The 26,039-nt window shown below is 35.6% G+C and overlaps 1 protein-coding gene and 1 long non-coding RNA gene across 8 annotated transcripts in view; one reads left to right on the forward strand and one right to left on the reverse strand.

The window, feature by feature from the left end:
- The window catches only part of Syt7 (Synaptotagmin 7), a 311,069-nt gene that overhangs the window by 15,264 nt on the left and 269,766 nt on the right, over positions 1-26,039 (forward strand). The gene's annotated exons all lie outside the window — the stretch shown is intronic.
- The window catches only part of LOC136344834 (uncharacterized), a 33,022-nt gene continuing 16,023 nt past the window's right edge, over positions 9,041-26,039 (reverse strand). For 2 of the 6 annotated variants that reach the window (XR_010733036.1, XR_010733039.1), the window contains exons 2-5: positions 19,611-19,732; positions 15,030-15,130; positions 9,667-9,936; positions 9,041-9,252 (exon numbers count right to left, since the gene is read on the reverse strand). This is a non-coding gene — a long non-coding RNA (uncharacterized lncRNA). Of the gene's footprint in view, positions 9,253-9,666; positions 9,937-15,029; positions 15,131-15,184; positions 15,200-17,779; positions 17,795-19,610; positions 19,733-26,039 lie in introns of those variants that run through there. The other 4 variants (XR_010733038.1, XR_010733037.1, XR_010733041.1 and 1 more) reach the window with 4 other exon arrangements.

Genomic DNA, 26,039 nt, shown 5'->3' on the forward strand with positions numbered 1-26,039 from the left:
ACTGTAACCGCGGGAGTCAGATACGTCCTCAAAAGGAAAGATCTTTATCATTAGTACTATGACGATACCTTCAATACCCTTTACGAGTTCTGATACTTTACATTCGGCAAAAAAATTGCATCTATAATAGTTTTCGAGGAATTGTCAATTGTGCGATTCTGACCGTGATGCGCCGCTGATGTGATTCGAGCCACTGTACTTTTCACATTGAGCACGGAAACTGCATCTCGACCATCATTTTTTGTTTGGCTCTGAGATGCTTGACATGTTTCACAATTGTTTCATGGCGTCATGGTGTGCATCGTCATAGCGTTGCTCGGCCACCTTCGGTTTGATATATCGGTTTGAAGAAAATTTAATTGTCTTGCAGCGCACTTGCTAATATTCGGGACAACTGAGAATAGTGCACAATTGCACCCCTGCTTGCACTTTTCTTGTTGAAGACTAGAAGAGCAGTTCTCTCAGTGACAACACCAGATGGGCAACGAAGTGTCAAAATAGAGTTCGCACTACTGCACTGGCCCACTGACGTCGGGTCCTGGACGAAGAGGGCGCTGCTTCCTGTGATAGTTCTTTATTTTTCTATTTTAATGGCGAAATAAAACCCATTTAGGTAAAATTCCATATGTTTAACATATTTCATCAAAACTACTGCATAATAAAATGTAGAATAGGTGAATAAATCTAATTCCACTATATATGGTCATGTGATGAACTCTTTACAGTACAATTACTTCTGTAACTACAAGACGTTTGTCTAAATGATAGTATATATTTAAATTATTCCTTTCCTAAATGCGTTAATTCTTCCTAAACATCAAACCATTAAGCATGAAGAACCAGAAAATTTTTTGCAAGTGCTTTTTCTCAGTTATTGAATTGAACATTGGAGGTGGCAATTTCAATTACGAAAAAAGCTGCTATTTACTCAATGTCCCTGAAGAGTGAAAAAGGCACTTCATCAATAATCTGGTTAGCTCCTGTTGATACTTCGGTATGGTCCTTAGTGCTTCCTTGTTCTCCCAAGTAAATTGGCTATGTTTTGATAATAGGTTGCAAACACCTTCTGTTTTCTAAATTCCTAAATTTCAGTGATGTGATTATGTATATGTAAGCTTCTTTGAAGAAAGTGATACGAGAGTGCTTATCAATTCGTTTAACGTGAGTGTAAAAAACATGTTGTCTCATAATGATAGTGTTATAATCTAGCCTTAAGCATAGCCAGTATGTCACGAACACCTGTTAGTGTCTTATCACATTTTGGAAATGACCAAGCTTGTATTAGTTGGAATAGATCATCTGTGATAAAAGATAAAGAGGGTCTGTTTATGATCTTACCCAAAGACATATGGAAGTGTGAAGAGAGTGATTAAGGGATGCAAGCGTGGGAAAAATGGGGAAGTTTTGGTGCCTGTTCTAGAGACGAAGAACAGATGCATCCGGGGTGACTCCGATACATTGTAAGGGGGGGGGCATTCGATCCCCGATCTTAGAAAATTAAAACTTTCTGACATATATGTGTGCTATACAGGATGTTCCAAATTTTTCCAAAATCGCTACCGGAATATCTCATCATCAGCACGTAAGGCTGAAAGTCCGCGACATTATACACAAAAAATTCATAAATATAACAAGAACACTTCCCGGGATTAATATCAAAATTGCAAAGGTGACAATAACAAACGTCATCTGTTTAATCAAACAACGCAATGACCAATCAATGCCATTGCCAGACAATGATGACATGATGTTATAATGGAACTTCTGAGTTCGAATCGCAACGCTCTCTAGGCAAAAGGCCCCACCTGTTCAACGCAGATGTCTATACCGCGAAACAACGATATACAAAACCAGAACAACAGTAATTGTCAAAAGCAAACCTATTCGGTAATTTAGTTTTCCGTCTCTATCGGTTCTGGCTCTATCGTCATTTTCAGTTTGACCTTGACTTGTTTGATACGTCATACCACTTTGAATCATTAGGCGCAAACGCAAGTTTCAATTGTTGTCAACCATCATGGCGTTCCAAAGCCACATTCAGGAAATATACAAAAATACTCTCCAACATTTAGGGGCGACACCCAAAACAGCATTTATTAGTGGTTTATTACGATTTAGGTATGGTGCACCGTTTCAAAAGGAATTTTAACTGCCTTTCAGTTCGTTTGCTAATACATATACAGAGTAACTGAGATGAGCATGCAATTCCCCAATACTTGTGCGTCAGGTCTGATTCTCAAACAGAATCAAAGGAGGAAAATATGATCGTTGCATAATAATCATGCAACATCCTCATAAAATTGAATTTGTTATACACGCCACTGACATGGATTCGAACCACTGAACTCCTCTTGTTCAATATACAACTTGAACCTCGACTATCATTTTTAGCGTGGCCCGGAGACCTTCAATACGGTGCGCACACGAATATTCAATTGTTTTCCACCTTCATGGCGCTGCATAGCCACCTTCGGCAAAACTGCTAAGATAACTCAATGTTTAGAGGTCATCTCCAAAGCACATATCAACGAAATATGATGATTTAGGTTTAGGAAAATGATACTTTGTTTCTGAAGAAGAGTTGATTGCCTTTCAGCAGCTTTGCTAATACATAGAGTACAATAAAAAAATGTTTTTTAGACAGGTTTATTGTTCAACCGTAAAAGCATTATTTTGAACCATCTTGTACCATCAACTTCGCTTTTTCTACGTGGGACAAAATCAAAGATCTCTTCGAACCGATTTCTAAAATGTCTGTCTTTTGTGAATTCAAATCGCGTTGTAACAGAAGTTTTACCGGTGCCTTATTTGGAAGGAAAAATAAAAACTTAATTAATATTTCGAAAAACGCTGGATATTGGTAAAGGAATCACTGGGCAGAAATGGTTAACAGAAAATAGTGGAGTTAATAATGACGTAATACAGGACGTCCCCTTTAATATGTCGGAGTTCCCACTATTTTTTTACACGGAATCTCTTCAGAACAGTGGTACAAGTGAGCTTTAGATGCTAGGGACAACACAAGTACCTACTAACGTACACCAGCTTACCTTCAAATGTAATATAGAAGATTTTTATGTATAATCTCGTGAGTTTGTAGCGGTAGAAGCGTTAATTTATTTCCATATTGTCGAGATTTCAATATTTTAACAAGTACCAGAAAACCTTTTAGTGCTGAATCTTACCTATAGAAAAGTGCGTAGTTACCGGGTTAAACCAAGTTGATGCCAATGGAAACCTTGGGATACAGGACTGGGCGAAACGGTCCCATAAAATAAAGTAATTTATGGTATGTAACCATTGTGATCAGAGTCCTAAGTCGTAAACTGGAGTCTAAATTTATTCTCTCAGGTAGCTGAAAACTTTCAGTAAGCTGATAAATAAGCTCTTGAAAGGTTCTTTACCATCATTCGCATGCAAATACGGAACTTGGAATAAGAATTTCATTTCGAGTGGACCACTGGAGTAGATCACACTATTATTTCCCCTCTGACAGTGTTTGCGGTAAAAATGGCACCAATGAAGAAATTGCCGGAAAAACCATTTCAAAAGTCGCAGTGGAACATATCCAGAAAAGGGTGAGTAGGTATTTTGAATGTCTATAGATATCCGATGTCATTGCCTTGGTTAACATCACGGAAAGGCTTCGATTAACTTGCGTGATTAATATCAGGTAAATGCCAGTGTTAATCGAGCGTGCGTTCTTGTTTCAAATTCACTCAACTTACAATGAACAAATTTACTTTCTCAATTCAAGAAAATATATTATCCTGTGGATATATGAATAAAAAATTACTCAATGTGATCAACTGATATTTAAATCAAGCTTTTTATTGTCTAGCAATGCTCAGCCCGAAGAACTTAACTTGAGGAAATCACTACTTAAAAGGCTTTGGTTGGAGCAAGCTGCAAAAAAAATTAATGACTTCTTAAAGAAGATGGAGAAAGGGAAGAAGTGCAGTAAAGAAGAGTTACAGCAGATCTTGAGGATGCTACCTAAGAAATCTTCGTAAATGAGACACAGGAAAAAACCTGAAGAATTTTTTGGTGACGCAGGTGATGCTGAAGGGAACAACAGGTGTGATAAGGCAAAGACGTAGGAGAGCTTGAACATAGTTCTAAAGAAATTGTAACTAATCAGGGTATTGTATATAATAGAGTTAATAGAATAATGTGTAGGAAATTATATTTGAATGTATTTTTATTTTTTAATTTGGTAACCGCAATATTAGTGTCACAATAATTTACTTTATTATACCTTTATCAGAGTTATAAACACATTAAATAAATTTTATAGATTATTATTGCTTTATGTTTTATTTTCAAATCGCGTTTATTTTTAAATAAAAATGAAAAATAAGTATTTAAATAATAAAAAAAAATGAAGTAACATCTCACAACAAGTAGGGGTTGTTGCTGTTGCAGTGGAATTGCAAAACTATTTTCAGGTAAATGTAACTAAGAATAATACTTTTATTACGCACTCGTTGTTTTATCCTTTTTTCTAAGATACCAACGACGTTTGCTTAAACATTAACAACATATCTTGTTGACATTTTGGTGACCGGTAATTTATTTGAGAAAAAAGATAAAAGATATGAAAACATAAATAGTTAACTGAAATGTATGATAGATAAATATTTACTGTAATTGTATGAAACTAATGAAATTGATTAAAAATTAAAAAAAAGAAAGAATGAACAGTCCGTTTCAAGGAAATAGAATATATTTTGTTATTGAAAATGTAATATAAATAAACAAAATTTTGCTGAGAGTACCTAATGTCTCGATTGGTGTTGCAATAGTCACGGCGATAGTTTGGGGTCGAAATATTGTGTACATTTTTGTATTTGAATAAAATTGTATAACATATAAAAATTGTAAACATACAAATAGTGATTTGCACTAAAATGTCTTTCTCCCGTGTATTACAAAATGTCTCAAAGAGTTATAACTGTTTTTCCATTTAAGCAAGTTTTCTTTTTCATATTTCCAAGAACATTAACGATTTTTTCTAATTTGAGACCCAAAATGCGCATTAACCCAGCCATGACATAAACCTGAAATCACACCATAGTTACCGCAGCCAATAAAGACCTTCTAATCTATTTATACCAACCAATTTATACTAAAAGCAAGATAAACACTAAATGATAAATGACAGTTTAATTCAATTTGCAAATGGAGTTTACGCCAATTACATCGTATTTGCAGTAGCTGTATATATCCATCTTCCATTGCGGCGTATTTTTGTAACTTATTCCCCAGTCATAAATCATCGAGAATGGACATTTTTCCTCAAGTTGTCTTTGACAACAAAACGCCTTAAATTCTATGTTTGAACAATCGCGATGGTAAAAAAATCAAAATTTTTCATGTGCCACCGTCTCTGTCCATTTTAAATAAAAAGGTAACATTTCCGTATTTCGATATTCAGCACGTTTGGTTCACTAAATTGAAATATGAAAATCGCATGAGCAATACTAATTTTTGTCTAGAAGCACAAAAATAACTATATTGAAATTTATGGCCCATGCTGAATAGTGCTACAGTAAGTTGACCCTTCATGTATAGGGTGGTTCCTATCACAGAAACTGGAGAATAATTTTGAATGCACATTAATTTTTTTTATATATCTGTAGCACCATAAATCAAGAAGTATTTTCCTATAATTATTAGTAATAAATCACAAAATATATTACTTTACCTATTAGTAATATGTATATCGTAATACATCTGATGATGTTGCGTCACTCCACCAAATTACTTTTAACATCATAGTTCGTTTTAGAGATATCTAAGAAAACGTTAAATTTGAACTTCAAGGGCCTGCATGGCAGAAATGGCGCGTCTTAGAAAAATAGCGCAAATTATTTTTTGATTATTATTCGGTTTCCGAAGTTCTTGTAACGGAAATCGGACCACCTTGTATATATATATATATCAGTTTCATTTGAACAATATTGCTAAATTGACCCTGCAGTAGAAAAGAGATATCAAGTGTCAGATTAGAGAATTTTGCTGGAAATCATATTTCGACCACTGAATTATAGATCAGTTGCCAGGCGCGTGTTCAAAAATATTTCCTACTTTGTTAAAAGTACTTTCATCGGGACGTAGTAGGGCAGAAATTGATTTTTCTGCTGCTCAGGTAGTCCGCAAATATCCAGAAAATCAATTAAATATCATTATCACTACCAAGCTGTTAATACTGAAATATACATATATACTTTTGGAACTGGACGATCGTGCCAGAATCAGGTACCAGTGTCGGATCTGAGCGCCCAGGGTTCATTTGTGGGTTGAACCTTGATCTGGGTTCTGAATGGCCAGGGGTGTCCTTTTCGCCAACCCAAAATTAAGAAAATCTATAAAAATGGGGAAATCTGAGAGAGTCGATTAGGAAATTCAGGGTCAAAAATTCTATTGCAAGCACGGCGAACTCAACTCCAGGAGACACCGGGACTAATCGAGTTCTTTAAAAATTCGCATTCGTATGAGGGCGAGTTGCATTTCTACTTCTAAACTTAAACTAGAAATTGCACTCATTAACCAGGTCATTGAAATGTCAATGCGAAAGATGTTACGCAACTACTTATACAGGATGTTATTGAATAAGTGTCCGATGTTTCACAGGCCGATTTTTCAAGATCTTCTAAATTGAAAAGTCCTTATTAACCCGTGTTCTAGATCGTTTAGTTTTTCAGATAGGGGGCATCAAAGTTGAAAAAATAAATGACATATGCTTTGATATCTTGCGATCTCTTCTAGCTAATTTTACGAAATTTCGTATCCTGCAGTTTTTTGGAATGAGGACATGAAATCAATAACGATTTAGCCTTCTAGAGGGCTCCGCAAGCGATCATTAGAACTTTCTAAATAGCTGCTACTTTTTTATGTCGCACCGTGTATCACTTTTGAATGGAAAAATGTCTTCTCTACTTTGTACAAGAAACGATTTCCGAGAAAAACGCATCTGCAGCCGATCATGCACATCAATTATCTAAAAGTGGGAAAATAATGAGCCTTAATGGGCGCTTGTGGTGCCCTCTGGAAGATACAGTAAAATCATTAGTAAGCTTGGTCGTTTCATTCCAAAAAAAGCCTGAACAGGAAATTTATTAAAATTAGCTGGAAGAGATCAAAAGAATATCAAATAATGCGAGATTTATTTTCTCAACTTTGATACCCCGTGTCTTGAAAACTCATTCGGCCAGGAAAAATGTTTATAGGAGCTTTCTTATAAACAACATGTATCCACTATCAAACTACTTGAACAATCACCCTCTGAAATATCGGACACTTATTCAATAACACCCGGTATTGGCATTCATTCTTCTTCCGCGAGAGGAAAACATTTAAATGTAACTCAATTAGAATCCAATTTGGCCAAGACTAATTTCTCTTTTTGCTCTAGAGTTCTCTCAAAGTTTTTATTTGGCATTAAGAAACTTACTATAACCAGTAAAGTTTCCTTAAAGCGCAAACTGCAAAACTAATTCCCGTTGGCCAGACGTGTTCTGCACCTAGAATGTTTAATCCAGCAAATGGCTGCACAGATATACAGAGCATTCATTTCTGGAGGTTTAAAGTCACAGTCCGTAATTGTTATCCAAGCCTGAAATATTTCTTGGTAGTTAAGTATTTCAAATCACGGAAATGTACGTGGGCCGGCACGCCCGACAGGTCTGTCCCCATTTCACCCTTATTTATGGGTATCGGTGAAAGATTCCATTTTAAATGTGTATTTATCGATATTAATGAAATTTTATTACACCGATTAGACTACGAGGTTAACGTGTAATAGTTACCGAGATCCCCTTCGTTGAGTCGCAATGACGATCACCCTGTGTAGGGTACCCATCGGCATTCATATCTCACTATTTTAACCACTAACGCAATATATTGAAACCTCTCGAAGACCTAATCAATTTAAACCATTAATACTTTAAATCAATATAGTTTTCATTGGAGTTTTATCGATTTTCAATCACTAACAGATATTTCAGAAATTCTTAGAACAAAAGTAGTTTATACCCGTATCTCATAATAAATCACCTTGATGGGGAAACAAAGGTAATGGGACATCGATGACGATTTCGGCCATCCATCGACCAAATAAAAATTACCATCGCCTCGGATATACGGACAATCGGGCGTGACATAAATGGGAAAAACGTCCCGGCAATGGAAATGGATTCTCCTGGAATAATACGCGAATTAAAATTCGATCCGGTGCTACAAGAGACAAATGTGATTAATCAAAATTCCATTCTAATGCAAAGTTTTGCACCACTTATTCCACAGAACAAAGATACCTCAGGCAAAAAAATTAGCTCATGGGATTACGGCGATTCATTTCCTGTTGAGTGGAAAACTTATTATTGGGTTTAATCAAGCAGATAGTTGCCTGTAATGGAAAGCAGTTGTGCTTTAATGGAAAACTATGGAAGAAACGAGCAAACAAGGCAAATGTCATTTATCAAATAATATCTCGTGGATTAAGTCCACGTTTCCAATCGATTTTCATTGGTCGAAATTGATTGTTGTAGATGCGAGGGTCAAGGGGAGGTTTCGTATTTAGAGACGAATTAAACATAGTTGAAATGAGAATGGTGAAAAAGTTTGTTTTGGGAATTCGATGGGGGAATTTTCGGTTATTGCAGTAAACGGAGGACTGAGACCCTCGTGCTAGCTCAGGGCCGTCATTCATATTTCGGCAACTTCAAGTGAGGAAACTGTAGGCAAATTAAAGGTCGTTCCAGTGCGAGAACAGACAAAGTTGATTAATTAAAACGCAATTGTGATGCAAAAGTTTGCACCTGTTCCGTCGCATTCTGGTGCAAAATTTTGCATCAGTTATTTTGCATTCTGATCCAAAATGTAATATTTCACATCACATTTACGAAACTATGGCTTTGATAGTGCATAAAAAGTTCTTATTGTATACGACTGATGTACACCATCATACCCAAACGCTCGCTTATCTGTTGGAAGGACAAAACTAAAATGCAGATACCTCAACAGTAAACAAAGTTAATTAGTTATAGTCCATATGGAAAAATGTGGGTTTTTATTACAAAATGGTGCAATATATTTTTTGACAGTAGGTATCAAAATACAGAGAAAATTGCCATTTTACGAACAAATAAAGGATTTTTAGAAATTTTTCGATAACCAGCTGATGATATAAAAAATCAAATAACAGAGATTCCGGCATATGTCTTGGGTCCCTATGGGTCTGCGGCAATCCTGAAAAGAAAAATAAACTCATTAAAAATTGTGTTATAGAAATGTAAAGTTTCCATGGATCACACAATTATACTACTATTAATAAGTTATACAAAAAATCAATACAATTTACGCTTTAATTAATGCATTAAGGAGGCATTACAATTAACAACCTCCATTGAGTTATTCAGACATTCTTGCGGTAAAAATTAACGCAAAAATTATCTGTTCCTGAACGTCTATAGACAAATTTATTACAAAAACCTGCAACATCTAAGCACTTTCACCCACCAACTCCGTGTTGTGTATCCGATACATTTAAATGTATTCATTAAAATTTATAAAGGTTTTGATTATCTCTGGGATTGTCCCGTGTCGCCAAATTCCAGATTCGTTTTCCTCCAGTTAAAACAATTTTAAACAAATCATACTCACATCACGTCGTAATACAGCGATTTTTGCAACAATCGCAAGGATTCTCGATCAGCTTCTGGCCCTCAGGGCATGTAGTTTGGCACCATAAACATTCAGTGGGAGGTGGGCAAGTTCTTGCAGCCTCTGCAGTAAAAGCCATCAGGCCCATTGTCATGAAAAGAATACACAAGACGGCAAATTTCATTGTTGCTTTATCGAGGAGCTTCTGTCGTGTGACTAGTGCTGACTCGCGGTGCTTTATAACCTTACGTTATTAATAGCAGGAATCCCCTGGTAGCAAAAATTTTGCTATTAAGGCGTGTTTAAAGTATGACGATTGTTTTCATGTATAAATGTAAATATTAAAAACAGGTTGAAGCATCGTAAATTGCAAAGTATGCATATTGTTTAGACATACGCATCTGCTGAGCAGTTTTGTAATAATGGGTGTATTATAGCACGAGTGTTTAAGAAAGCCCTTAAAGCATGCGCGACGTATTGTAACAAACAACGCTCAGTGTAGTGTTTAATAAAGCGCAAGGGCTTTTATATGATGAATATTATACACATTTTTTTTAATTCTCATAACTATGACATGCACAGAATCTGTTCACCACATGATCAGGATTTAAAACTCCTTAAAATACAGTTTGTACAAAACGCGTAGATGGCGCCAGCTATTAAGCCATTATGTTTTGTATTGTGGAAACGATGTCATTCGCCATATTGTCAAAAAGGTATTTAAAATGTTGTTCCATTAGAGAAGTAGAAAAATAATTATAGTAAAATTCCCTTGCAAAACTTAAAACCAGGTGGCATCTATTAAATCTCCTTTCGCCACTCTTTAGAGAGCTTTAAGGTTGGGAGATGGTACCATCTGCTATTTATTGCCGGACTGGAGCATTATCTTTTATATAGTGGGAACCCGGTATTCGCAATATTATGAAGAAACCCTTTCAAATTTCCTCATATTAGGCAATTCAAATAATAAATCTCCTGGAAAGGTTGAAAAACCTAATGGTAGTCGTTAAAGCTTTCTATCTGTCTTCTTTAGCTTTTGCAATTTGTCAAAACTTTTCCGTAATTAAGGCGTTTATAAAATTGTTTCCTTACTAATTATGAGTGCATCATAAAGACTCTAATAATACACATTTATTAGTTTTCCACGTCAATAAATTTAAAAATAAATTCTGCTCGTACACGATTCCATTAACTCAGTCAACTTTCTTTTGGGAACAAAGTTAAGCCACACTTAAATATTTATTTCTACTTTACTTTTATATATTCGTCCCATTTACTTTCTTATATAACTTTCGAATGAACAAAAATGAGAACAAAAGTTTCGTCAGCTTGATCCAAAGCTCCGTTCTTATACATCAAATTTATCCCCAGACGTCATCGAAAATGGGTCTCAGGATAATGACAGAGGAAAGTTTTTTAACTTTTCTGTATACTTATGGAAGGGTATATAGCTCCGTTGATGAAAGGGGAACTGAGAAAATAATTAACTGAGTTGGTCAGTTTGAAGAGCCGATGTGGGAAGGGCAGCTTAAGTATGTACAAACCCGAGGAGCACGATAAAATTAAGTTTATCTGCACCTTTAACTATTTTTCCATTAATTGTTGCCTACAGAACTTTTTATTGTCGTATCAATTAATTCCAAATTTCACTACAGTGACATAACAAAATGGAAATACCTTTAGCTGGATGTAAAGTTTTAATGGTCGAAATGCGAATTTCAGTGGAAAAAACCGCGAAAATTTGCATTTTTCCCCCATCCGGCTCATTTCCCTTTTGGGTTAATCAAGATAAATCGAACATTTTCAGAGAATTCTACAATTCAGTGTGGTGCCAAGTTTCGAACGATTTTGATTGCTGCAAACTTCGGTTGTCCACTTAACTTAGAAGGGTCAAAGTGAATGTGCAAATGGGGTCTAAAATTACATGAAACTTTAGCCCTTCCCAGGAAAAGCATCGTCCTTCTTGTATGACATAACTGACCGGTTCAACATGCTCGACATGGACAGATCTAATAAAGTACCTAGAAGATGATATACAGGGTTCGCCTTAGGGAACTGACACAATTCGTATAAGGAAAATTACAAATTTAATGCGGTTTTGAAGTTTATGTTTTGTTTTGTGAAAAAAATTGATACTGTAAGAAAATAAAACAAACAATCAAAATAAACATTAAGCAACTTGCTGGTGTGAAGGTACGCTGTTGCGCTCATTACCTGTGCGGTATAAAGTAGTTTATTCGTTTTCTTCGATTTACTCAAAATGTGTTCATTTTTGACACTTATGATGTTATCCTACTTGTGCATTATTTTTTATCAATCTAATAGCGCAAAAATAATTGTAATGTACTCTTTGAGAAAAAGACTCTTTGAAATATACAAATTCTAAACATCAATAATTTTTTCAAATATTTTTCTCATTTTTATAATTGTTTAGAAAAACTTGTTGGTTTTTCAGCAGTTTAAAATTTATTTCATCAATTTATGTCAAATAGTTTTGTAAATAATTGAGTTTTAGTAAAACTATACAAGTGCCGAAAAAATCGTAAAAATAAATAAAAAATAGTTGAGAATCAGTATTATGTTGTATTTTGAAATTTATGATTTATTTTAGACAAAAATCCTAATTTTATTAAAAAAAAACTATCATGTTCCATTTAAAAAGACGAAGTAAGGGTCAGTTTCTGGTTCAACCGGAACTCATATCATGTTTAAAGTATTTTTACAATTTCAGGTTTCTTCCACCAAACAAAATTACACACAAAAAAAATAATAATTAAACTTGTAATTTTTCATATACGGATTGTTAGTTCCCAAAAGTGAACCCTGTATAGGGGGTCCCCGATTTTACGTGAAAGCGATTATCTCAAAATTTCATGGAGTTAGGAGAACAGTTTAAGCACGAAAGTCAACATTGGACATAATTTCAAGCAGACGGTGTGGTTAACAGGGTGTATTAGAATTTTTTTTTGTTTTATATCGAACCTCTGTATATTGTTACCCTTTTGAGGCTCCTCGCAAGTGTTTCATATTATTTTTTTTAAAGCACCCTTTTTTGCTTTCAACCGTTTTACCACTACGAACATTTGAAATTGTTTCTTTTTATTTTTTGGAATTACCAATTTCCAAACGGTTTTAATCATAACGAAATGACTTGGGCATTTAAAATTTTTTTTGCAGATTTAAAATATTTGATATTTTTCAAAATTAAAAAGCTGCATTGTGCCAAACTTCGGTATTTCGAGAACATATATAAATCAGATCGAAGGACTTTGCACGAAATAACCTTAAAAATGTGTAAGGAATCTACAAATGCAACAATATGTTGAGCGTTTTGTTTAAAGAAAGATGAATCCTTATGGATTTTGTTGAGCCAGCCCGTATGCTTGAAATTATGTTCCATGTGCATATACCTGTATCTGAGTTTCATAACTTTTGGATTTGAACGGTTCTTGTATCTTTTAGATTTTTTAAGATAATTTTTATCTTACTCTTTACACCTCCCAAGAGCTTCAATTGGGTATCAAACCTGCGGAAACTATGGGTTTATAAGGAATTTTCGGTGATGATTTTAGTTTTTGTTTAATATATTTTCGTAATTATTTTGATTTTTAACCGAACATTAAATAAGTCATAAAGCGAAAATTGGAGTTTAACTAGGCAAAAAATGATGAATAACTTACATTTTGCTCTAAACCCACGTTTTAATGACTTCAAATGACCAATTTTTGATATTTGATTTTGGAATTGCTGGCATATATTAATCACTCTCAAATCTTATATGGATTAAATATATTTTTCTGACTAGAAGGAAAAAATCAATCGACTTATGCAGTGATAAACCTAAAAATGACATTAGTCAGGCAATCTGACGACATCAAATCCTAATTTTCTATAAATCAGGCAACTTTATTAAATTTCCTCCTTCTTTTAATATCTCAAATCGATATTACTTCCTTTCAGCTAGGGTGTCTAATAAGCTTCAAGAACACCCATCAGAGACTCCGAAATGCCTGGTATGTTGGAAATAAGGCATTAGAGAAACCTTTGAATTTCTGAATTTTTTATTTATCGAGCTCCAATCGCCGCAGATTTTTCAATTAATTATTATAAGCACTAATCAATATTGAGTTTACTGGTTCCTAATTATACTCAGTTTTGACATTTAGTAGGGCTTTAAGGAGCTTTGGCTTGTCAACGTGTAAAACTGGCCCTTTGGTGCCTTCAGCTCACTTTGACTTTTATTAAATTCAACATAAATTCTAAACAAACTATAACTTCACTGAGGGGCCCTGAAAGCTGCTGAAATTCCTAGACATAAATCTTTTAGATAAATTCGAGCTGAAAGTTTGAGATTTCATCTGCATGTCATATCATTTTCGAAATGAAATTTAGACAGTTAGTTTTATTTTCGTAGCTGGGAAATCTACTTTTGCACGATGTTTTGAGGGAAATGTTTGAGTTTCTGTATAGAACTAACACAAGGAAATGCGGTTGGAATGAATACCTTTCGTCCCCCTTGAAAGAACGCAGTTTGTCGCGGAATTCAATTTAACGCCAGTTTAAGAGACTTCAAAGAAAACTCCTACACACAAGACAAAGCTTAGAACAGTTTTATTATAACTGCAATGAAAAGGGTTGCGAACCTTCGGAGTGCACCAGTAAATCGAGCCAGACACTTGAACCTCTACAAAAGTGTCACCTCTTTTGTTGTCCTTTTATAAGCCTCATGGGAAATTAAATCTGTTCAGGTCAAAATTTTTACAAAGGCGTAGAACCATTCCAGTAAATGTATATTTTTAAAGAAAGTATAGAACTTTTGATCGAGTATGGATTAGGATTTTGTTGTCTTATGTGAGCGCACTATTAAGTGGATTTTTCTTTAAATACAAAAATTTCAAAATGGGGCAGTGAGCAAGGTCATATTTTTTCAGGGAAAAATATAGAAAATAGATTTTCGCTATGAAATACGATCGATAGTAAAAATTTACTCAAGAACACATAGAGCCAGAATTACACGAATACATCGTTCGCCATATTGTGTAGATTTTAAGCTTCCTTAAAGTTCCGTTTGAACAAAACATTAAGAAATGGCGCTAGCTGTTACGGCATTATGTTTTGTATTAGGGATATTTGCCATCCGCCATGTCATCAAGAATTTTTTTAAGTTTATTAGGTAATTAGAAAAGTAAGTAGAATGAAATATCTTTAAAAAGTTTAAAATCTGATGGCACATAGTAAAACCTATATCATTCTCTTTTAACTTTTGCAACTGCAGTAAATCTCAAACACAACTATTCTTCCAATCTTAGCCATTCTTTGCCCTAAAAACAAACTTAGAAAGCGATTATTTTGGCTTCTCTCACCCTTAAAAAGATGATTTCATACAACTGCAGTTTACAACCATTATTTCCAACAACAGGAATTAAAGCATGTGTCTGGCCCGGTTCCAAAAATGGCCAATTTTCTGAAATTATTAACGTAAAGAAAAACATAATTTATGGTTATTAAGGGTACAAACAAGTTGATATTTTACTTAATAGTGCACTTGGAAAATGGGCTTAAAGTCACGGACGTATTATTTACGGACTCATAAGGCGTGAAATTGTAAAAATTCTGCGACTTCAATAAAATTTCGCCATCCGGCCTGAAAGTGTTCGGTTACCATGACTTAGTGTTCTATTGTAACTGCAACAAGTGGTTACCATGGGCAAATTATCCTCATAAGGGCCTCGTTGCGACCTAGAATATGATGGAAATCGACTTTAGGTAATGGCTTCTCGGCAAAAAAAAAAAACCAATCTAACATATTGCGGGTCAGGAGCCGTTGAAAAAGCAAAAAGGTTCATTTCGCTTTGCTCCTCCGACCTTTTGCACAGGGAGCAAAGTGGATATTTTTACCTTGCTTGAATCGACCGCGAATTTTTAGCACATACGTCTTATAAAACTATAATTGCATTGCGGGCCATGTTCAGCAATGGGACGCAAAGAAAAACGTTGTTAAATTTCGTAGACGTGGAATAGTAGACGTTCCAAAACGCCATTATGCTGAAACGTGGAATTAAACTGATGGGTTTGCACAAAGGAGCTGGAAAGAAGGGGTATTTGCGCGAAATCTGGGATTGCTCAATTTCAAAAGGAAATCGAGAAACTTTCCCGATATAGCACTTCTTTTGTAGCGTCATTATTACTTTGCATTAAGTTTAGTAACTGTAGCCCTTGACATCAAGAGAATTCAGTGTTTCTCTATTTAAACTGCTGTTAGGTACGGGAGTTCTTGACCGAAAGTGCAATCAACTGTCCTTGCTATAGAGGACTTTTTCCGATATTCAACATTGAGCTCGACATAATAGGCACTTCCAACGCCTGATTTCAAGAGTTTGCCAGAGTGGTTAAGGAGCTTGACTAGGGCTCAAACTTTGACTTATAAGAAAATTAGCTTTGTTTTCATAAATCTATAGTGTCCTCTTGCCCAAATGAGCAACAAAGCGCAGCTCGTTTTACGCCCCAAACCTGTGTGGGTCGATTTACCACTGCATTACGAAAATCCCCAAAACACACAGCCCCTTTCAGCGCAGCTTTAATAAAAGTTTCGAAACAGTCTAGTCGTATTGTATGCTTACAATCTGAGTCTGCTCCAGAGCACATTTAATTTATTGTTAAATTGAAATTCGATGGGAGAGTGCTTGAATCTGATGCCCAGGATATGACCAACATGGGGACCATTTAATGCAGCGAACTTTTGTCACAAAAATGTTCAATTCAATTTCGTTTCCACTAAAAAACGTCTCGTGAGATTTGTTAAAGGAATAACTGTTATATAAGGCATTTTTCTGGCCTCATGCTTCCATTTCTGAGTCAGAATAAACCGCAATATTCTTCTTTTTCTAATGGAATGAAGGTTTATTCACGATAATGTCTCGTTGTTAAAATCGTGCAAAGCTTCCAAATAATTTTATCAGCATTAAGGAATGCATTCAATTAAAACTGGCTGTCTCTTAAAGGCTATTTGGAGTGGGTAATGTAAATAGAAGCAGGTTGTAACGATAGCAGGAAAATTATAGTGAACCTGAGCCTTAATTAAAACAGAATGGCTGAAAAAGTTTCTCGTGTTTTTTAAACATCCGTTAAAATTTCATACTAACTAAACAAGAATTTAAATTAGGTTGGAATGCTGAGAACGTCGATGGCTGCGAAAGTTGTAAAGTTTGGCAGCTAAGCACACAACCATTTTAATTAAAGAAATTATGAATTTTTCTGGTGGGTTATTTTGAGCAAAAAGAAACAGGAGCGGCATTTTTAATGTAAAAAGCCTTTGAAACCAATTATTTCTGAATTTTTGGAACTTGAAGGCCAGCTGTAAGGACTACGTTGATAATGATGTTTGAAGGCGGTTTCGGGCTTTAACAAAATCTCATTAAGAACCGCGCATTATTCCTGGATTTAAATGTAAAGTGAAACGACAATTTGGATATTTGTTGAAGTCGTAGTTGCCAACTCAGGAGTTGATCATATCAATTAACATATTATGATATTTTCACAATCAGAAGAAGAGGAACGAAGTTGGATAAAACTCTGCAAAGAACTTGAATCGATTGTGTAACATTGGATAACACCGTGGAACTTCATGATAGAACATTCTAATGGTTGAATACTCTAAAGGTGACATTCGCCATAATGCCAGGAAAGAACCATGCAGCTTACTCCAAATGGTGCTACCACTTGTTACAGGGTGATTCAAAATTGAGGGCCAATATTTTAAAAGAGGAATTCTAAGGTCAAAGTAAGAGTATAAACCTGTGCCCTAAAATGCACCCTTTCGGATCTGGAGTTATCGAAAGTTGCGCGGAAATATCGGTTATCCCGAACTGTGATCATAGTTACTGATAAAATGCAATCGAATTTCAACGAATCAAATAGCGTACAAATTTGGAAGCCTTTTTAGGCGCTCTATTCGTTTTTTGCTTCAAAAATTATGTAAATCTAATTTCAGAAGGATTGGAGGGAGGTCCACACTTTGCATAGCCCTCATTTTATGTTTCCACCGAGAAAACTTAAATTTAACTATCATCGTCTATTATACCATAAAACAATCTAAAATTTTGATATAACTCACCGTTTGCAAAAAGTAGTTGTTGAATGAAAGGCGTGGTAATGGGACTGTGACCGCTGCGACTGCCTCTTATTTATCCTCTTTTTTAAACTTTTTTTCTTCTCTTTTTTCTCTCTGTTCTTTAGTGTTTGTAATCATTGTCGACGCTTTGATTTAGTTGATTTTTTTTCCTGTTTTTCGTTACTCGAAAGCGTTAACTCGTTAGCGTAGTTCGTGCTTCTTTTGTTAGATATTAAAATGAAAAATAAACAATATTCATTTGACCATGACATGTGTTATGTTTGCGGTCTACCTAATGGTACCTGAAGCTCGAAAATTGTATGCACTGAGATTTCCATACCGCTGCCTCCTAATTGCCGAACTTTCGCATATCCACCTGGGCCCCTGCAGGAATATAGCAGATTTCACACTTCAAGGTATAGTATCGGCAGATATCGAGAACTTGCAAGTTAGTGATACAGGAACTGATCTTGAACATTATAACAATCCTGGTTAATAGTACTAGACTGTAAGTACGAAATTCGCATGTTTCTCAATTTACTGTCTGGCCTATTTTGCAGGAACACGGTTTATATCCGTATCATATCTCACGTGTTCAAGCTTTTCCTCCTCAAGATTTTCCATCGGTTATTGCAGTTCGCAAAGTGGGAATGACGGAAGTGCGCGAGGGATTTTAATTTTTTTTTATCTCGGATTCCTTTCAAAGACGAAGCTCACTTTATGCATGATGGCGCGGTGAATTACCACAATCTATATGTGTGAGCACAGAAAAATCTACACGAGATAAAACTATCCCGCCGATAGGAACAGTTCAGCCTAAACGCACGGGCAGGGATTGATGGAGGTGAACTAATTGGTGGTTTTTTCCACGGACTTCAAATGGTGGTACGTACCTAACCTCTTTGCAAAACGAATTGGCTGGTTTATTGGACAATGTACCTTTAAACATTCGTCAACAAATGTGGTTTATGCACAATAGTGCCCCTCCCCTCTTGTTTTCGAATAACAGTGCGCCATCATTTAAATTTGTTGTTTCCAAATCGGTGGATTGGTAGAATAGGTCCAATAGCTTGGTGCCCACCTTCCTCGGATTGCACCGTACTGGACTTTTTTTCATGGGGGTATCTAAAAAGCTCAGTTTACGATGCAGGACCAGTGCCGTCGGTCGTAGTTCTCCGTCAACGCCTCTTTAATGTTTTCCAATTTGCAAAGAAAACTCCTGGAATTTTTGAACTTGTACGACAATCTTTGTGGAAAATAATGGAGGTTAGTATCGCAGCAGGGAAAAGGCATTTGCAACACTTCTTATAAACAATTAAGGTAATTTTTTTTCTTAATAAAAAAACAAAATCCAAAATAGAAAACAAGAAAAAATATCTCATGAGTCGCAGCGGTCACAGCCCATCAAAACTGGCCTTTCGTTTAATAACAATTTTCTTGAAGTTGTATTAAAATAACGCAATAGCTCAAAATTTTTGAGTTTTTCCTGGCCTAGTAGACGATGATGATTAAATTTAGAGCTTGTCGGTGGAAACATAAAACGTGGACTATGCAAAGTGTCGGTCACTTTCCAACCATTCTGAAATTAAGTTTACATAATTTTTGAAGCAAAAAATTAATAGGGCGACTAAAAAAATAGGGGCTTGAACATTTCTATGAAATTTTTGATAGATAATTGCGGTCACGCTTTGACATAATCGATTTTTATCTCCTAAATTTCGATGACTCCAGTTCCAAAGAGGTGAATTTTAAGACACAGGTTTATGAGAAGCATCAATCTTATTTTGACTTCAAAAATAATCTCTTAAAATATTTGCGTTTAATTTTGGATTACCTTGCATTGCCAATGTCCAAAGTTAGGCTCTTCGGAAACAATCCATCCTCCAACTTGTCAAGAAAAATGTTAACATCCCACTAATTTTTTTTCCTTTCAGCTGATGCACTCAGTAGCTGTGCCTGAAAAAACATGTTTTGAAATTAAACTCGCAGCAGCAATGAAGTTTGTTGTTATTTATTCAACAATCTAAAGCTAAATGCATAAAAAAACCCACATTTTATTAATCTAAAAAAAGGCAGAACTAATCCTTCAGTAACACGCATATCATGCGAAATTGGAGAAGCAAATGTATGTTAATCCTTCTCAAAGCCTTTAGAGAAAAACAGCTTACCCCACCCTTTTTAATTCGTTAAACCTAAGGGTTGTTAATACTTTAATTGACTTTCCACCTTTTTTTAGATCCAATTATGTGAAGTAGGTCCTACAGTAAGGGTTACATTATTTGCATTTCGGCCTTTTGTTAACATGGAAGACAAATTGTTCCAGTTTATCTTACAAGGACAAATTATTTTCCCTCGCGATAGTAATTGATTGACTTAATTGTGCCCCATTGAAATTTGAAAGTTCAGCAAATAGCATTAGGTTTCTAGTTCAACATAATGACTGGCTGCCTTCGTTTCTATGCAAATGATTGCAACTAGTCATGGGCTTTAACTTCTGTTATTCTATTGTGTTAATTATCGCTCCAATTCTCAAATCTGATGGAAATTCTCCGATGCCAGAACTTTCTGTGAAAAGTGGGAAGAAGTTGGATCCGCACTTGGCTTACGGCTTCGAGTTTTAAATTTTGCTTACTTACCGTAATAGAAAATTGCCAATTTCGACCATTTTCACTTATATTTATTTTCTTTTGTACTGAAAACTCTTATTAAACTTGAAAATAACTGCTAGAATATTAAACGTAAATTGGCAGAAAATGCCCCACTTAAATAATTAATATAAATTGTGGAAACTGCAGGGAGATCCTCGTTAATAAATTGAGCACTTGCCGATCGATTGATTCACTTCCCTCCTTTGGGTATTTATTGACTCAGTTCACATAAAAATTTCATTTCTCTGTAATAAGAATTGGGCTTTTTATGGTTCCAAGTTCGGACACACAATAAAAGAAAACAAAGAAAGTTTTATTTCCGTTCCACATGTAAAAAGCCATTTGTGGTGATCCTGTCAGCGTTTTTTCACTGCAAACCCCTGCGGTTGATTTATTGTTTTACACGATGTAAAACTTTTCCCATCTTTATTCCTTCGTACTTTACATATGCCAACATCCACACGGAAAGAACTAAACAAGAAGGCTCACGGCCAGGTAGGGATGGCAGAAAACATAAAGAAATATTTTCACTTGGTCGACTTTAAACGTTCCAAAAATATATTGAAAAATTTTAGGGTGTTGGGGAAGATAATCAGAAGAAAAACTTATGAATTAAAAGGACGTTAAGCTGCTTCCTGATTAATGGTACCGTATTTTTCGTCGGGATCAGCACGAAAAAAGAATTTTATTGCGAAGAGATAATAATAAAGGTCGCTGTGTAATTTGGGTAATTGGATTTCTATAGAGAAGAAAAAAACAGGTCTGAAGAGACCAAACTTTTTCTTGCTTCTTGCTTAATTTAATTTCACATAAAAAGGGAACCAGAAGACTACAGAAATTAAAACTGGGCAAAAAACAATCCTCCTTGTACTACCAGCTTTGTTGGGATTGGTGGAGCAAAGAAGTTATGCAAAAATATATCATTACGCCGGTAAAGTCTTACTTATAAAGGACTTAAAAGAATGTTTTTTTTGCCACTTTATAGGAGATTTAATACAATTACCCACCTCTTAACCCGAAAACATCCCGTTTCAGAGTCGAACTCGGAGCCTCCACTTGAGCCCTTTTTGGTATATGCGATTACGTTTTTTTTTTAATCTCTTTCTCTCTCTCCAGGACATTTCTATCAATCGTTGCAACCCCTTTAAGGCAGGGTATAAGAACTTTCGAACGGGGGCTGAGTTTCTTGCGCTACTTTCAAAGTCGGAAAGGTTATCCGTTTGTTTTCACACACCCCTTTGATAAATTGGTCTTACTTTTGCAAAGCGGATCTATACTAATTTATCGTTGTGCTGATTAATGGTAGTTTACAAGCAAGGCTCTATTAATTTCAATCTCATTTGCACGTATCGTTAATAATCCCATTATTTTTTAATCAACTCTCACATCACATGAGGTATAAACCAAAGAAGAATTAGTCCGATATTTTCACGAGGTTTGATGTATTATTGTAAGTCTACAACGAAGGTGGACTAGATCATTTTTAACATGTGCACCTTGTATTATAATGGATATTGTGTGTATTAAAATGGAAATTGTTTGTTTTTAACGCCAAGTTGAGTTTTTTGGCCCACAGGGATGCTTGAAAGTGCTTTATGTTGTAGCGGCCCGGTTTTTGTATGAGTGATTTCTAGGGATTTGTATAATAAACTTCAGGAGGTTGGATTTTTTATGATGAATTTAAGGGGAGTAAAACGCAAAGATTTATAAAAGCTTTTAAGAAAAGCATTTCGCCGTTATTTGGGAAGATGAATCTATTTAGTATAAATTTGATTAGAATTTTGCAGCACAGTTCACCCCCACAGAATGTCAAGAGAACCCACTCAACTTACTTAAACCAATTGATGCTGTTATTCGGAAATGCACTTTTCCTTCATTTCCATAGTTTTTCCATATTGCTAAGAAAGTATTGAAGTTTTAAATATATTCCATTCGGTTGAGGTGGATTGTTCATTTTTCCTTTTACGTGTTGTGGAAATAACACTTCATACACACATAAAGGTTATTGGATCGGTGGATATGTATTTCGATGGTTTAACAAAAGTAAACTGGAAATCCTTATAAAAGTTCCTAAGAAAGACATTTCCATTTTCCAAGTATTTGGAAAGAATCGGCCGATTTAGTACAAAATTGAGCGGGCCATTCAGTAAACATTACATTCACCATAATGTTAAGAAAGTAAATAAAAAATTATAAATGTTAATCGGGAACAACCTTTTTCTCCAGGCTGTCAAGAATACTGAAATTTTCTTTGCTTCGAAATGGGAATATTTCATTCAGACCTTTTGGCTCGCCGGGAGGGTGGTTCGATTCCTTTTGTCAAAAATTAACTTGAAAGTGTTTCGTAATATGAGTGGTAATATCGCAAGATCGGCTGAAATCAGAAATTCCGAGCCGAGCTTCACATGAGCACGCAAAGCAATTTGGCACTACTGAATCATTCAAATCAAACAACCCCAGCTGCAGAATCCCCAAAAGCAGGTATAATTTAGATTCATACATAATACACACATTTGGAACAAAAATTCCCCCCCATGAGAGTTATAATTGTATTTCTTCTTATATTCTCGGAAGGAGAAATTTAAAAATAATATTTCCCTATCGACCTGAGGACTACATTTTAATATGCTGCTAAAGGATCGATGCACCATGGAAGCACATCACATAGGATTTATTTTTAACTATCCGCATGCTATTTTCCGCATAATACTACTCAGACAGGAAAAAATACTGCACCGTATTTTGAAGATACATGCCGTCTCCAAGGAAGGTGCGTATTGGCTGGGCAATTTCGTGGAAAAGCAATTTTCCACTTGCTAAATCATTCAGATCGTACAACACGCAACCATTTGATAACGGGACGAGGAAATATATAAGAGAAACGATATAACAGAAAACTTTATGAATTCACTATAATATAATCCGCGCTAGAGGGTGTTTAAATTTCATAGCGCGTTTTACGAGAAAACTATTTTGAATAATTTTACCCAACTAAAACACGCGACCTATAACTTTTTAAGATGGGCAAGTTCCAAGGAAATTGGAATATATCTCATTTTGTGAAATATTTCAGCATCTTGGAAAGTTTCATTGAGTAAAGATGGACGCGATATAGTTTCCATTGAAGGCGATTGGGGCACTGAGGAAGGATTTGATGAATGTTTGGAAAGGATGAGAATTGCTAAAGGGGGAGTGAAGTGTTTCTGCTTAATTTCAAACAATTGGAGCATCACATCTCTAACGTCCATCTTATCAAGGGTGGGCCCGAAGTAACCAAGTTTGCTCTGTTTTGCTGCACAGGGTGGCCCATAATTCATGGCACACAATTTCACTAGAGGGCGTGTTACCCTGTTTTTAAACGTTGGCACCACGCTATTATCGATTTGTTAATGGGAGTAAATCAGAGTATATCTTAATATTAATACATGAGGAATCTGTGATTCAGCTAGGTGCCGCCATTAATTATCGGACATCCTGTACGTCTTCCAGCAATTTTGTGAGCTCGGAACTTCAGAAACTGTTAGATATCCGTGTAAGGATTATAAAAAAAAGTTCGAGCTGTAGATTGTGCCTTTTGAATTAAAAATGTATGCAATAATTCCGCATTTATTTTGTTCGAGAATTATGCTTCACACAGAAGTGTGGAAAAACTTCTACTTGCGTGTGAAGCATTATTCCCGAGATAAGTCAAAAACTGAATAAAAATCGGGATAGATATCCAGAAAAATTGGAAATGTCAATTTTAATTTTTATTTGATGTGGCGTTATTATTTATATATATATATATATATAATCTTTATTTCATACGAAATAGGCTATCGACCATACTGGTCTTTCTGCCCTTGTTACATAACCAAGTGCCTAAGTTTATATAAAGAGTGGTCAAAACGGTATACATTTGGAGATAAAAAAAAAAAAATTCTATTGTATATCTTCACTCAGTTCTTCGTATAACGTATTGGGAGGGGAGAGAAAGTGGGAATGTCGTGTTTGTCGTCTGAGGCAAAGTGGGTTAAGTATTGTCCAGTTGTGTCGGTTGTTTTTCCATTTTGTCTGTATTTGTGATAGTCTGTCCGTTATTTTTGTCATGTTCGTACGCTCGTATAGTAATTGTGTGGAGGGGTTGTGCAAAGGATTATTAGGATGTCTTGTTTTAGTGATGAGTCTCAGAGCGATTTGTTCTGTTGTCTGTATATGTCTTTTGGTTTTTTCGGTAGCGTTTGCTCTCACTATATGTCCGTAGTCTAAAAGGGGTCTGCAGATCGATTTGTAAATTCTTGTCGCTGTCTTCGTGCTGATTCCCTTGTTTTTGTATGTCAGTGATCGAAAGTGTTTTGTTCGTCTCGTAATTTCTGTCCTTATGTTTTGTACATGTTTGTAAAATTTCAATTTGTGGTCTATAGTTACGCCCAGGTATTTTACGTCGTTAGTGGGGTGTATTGTATGTCCGTCTGCTGTAAGTGTCGGGGAGTTTTCCTTAGTTCTGTGATTTGTCAGTAAAAGTTGGTTCTTAGCGGGATTTGGTGTTAGCCTCCACTTATAAAACCAGGTCATAGTGTCGTCCATTAGCGTCTGCAATCGGTCTACGGCTTTCTTTGTCGTTTTGTCATGTACTACAAGCGCCGTGTCGTCAGCATATTGTAATATGTAAGCCGTTAAGTCTATGTCGTTTTTGTTCAGTAAGTTGTGGTTATAAATGTCGTGGCAATATATGTTGTAAAGTAAAGGGGAGAGGGGCGAGCCCTGGGGCAGGCCTTGCTGTGGGGAGAACGGGAATGAGAGCGTGTTATCAATTCGAACTTCAAGTAGTCTATCGTCAAGTAAATTTTTTACTATGTGAATTAAGTATTTCGGTGTGTTAAGTCGGTGTAGTTTGAATAGAAGTCCTTTATGCCAAACACTATCAAAAGCCTTATTGATGTCCATAAATAGGCAAGCTGATTTGTTGTTGTTTAGTTGTGTGGTCTGTATATTGTTCGTCAAGGTAAAAAGAGGGTGAATTGTTGATTGCTTCTTCTTAAATCCAAATTGGTAAATCGGTATGTGTCGTGCTAAATGTTCGTCAAGTCTGTTTTTTATGATGTTTTCAAATAGTTTACTTAAAACTGGAAGCAGCGTAATAGGTCGGTAGTTCTGTACTTGTGAGTTGTCTTGTCCGTTTTTCGGGATCGGTATAATTATGCCTCTTTTCCAACAGTCTGGTATTGTGTTATTGGTCATATGGTGGTTTAGAGCTCTCAACATTACATCGTGGGATTCTGGTGTTAGGTTTTTTAGTATTTGGCTCTTTATCATGTCTTTTCCTGGTGCTGTATTTTTGAGGTGGGTCAGTCCTTCGTTGTATTCCGTGTCCGTAATTAGATTGTTTAGGCTGTTTGGGACTATCTCAAAGTAGTTGTCGTACCGGTCGTTTATCTCTTCCCATGTCTGTTGGTCAAAGTTTGGGTTGGTTGAGTTACTGAAAGTCCCCTGATAGTGTCTGGCGAATGCGTCAGCTTTTTGTTGGTCTGTGTATAGTTGATGTCCGTTTTCGTGGATGTATGCAGTGATATTATTCAATTTGTACCGAGACAGTTTTTTTATTTTCTGCCAGTACGACTTACCTCGATCGTTTT

This window comes from Euwallacea fornicatus, chromosome 18 (assembly GCF_040115645.1).
Source record: "Euwallacea fornicatus isolate EFF26 chromosome 18, ASM4011564v1, whole genome shotgun sequence".
Taxonomy (NCBI): Eukaryota; Metazoa; Arthropoda; class Insecta; order Coleoptera; family Curculionidae; genus Euwallacea; species Euwallacea fornicatus.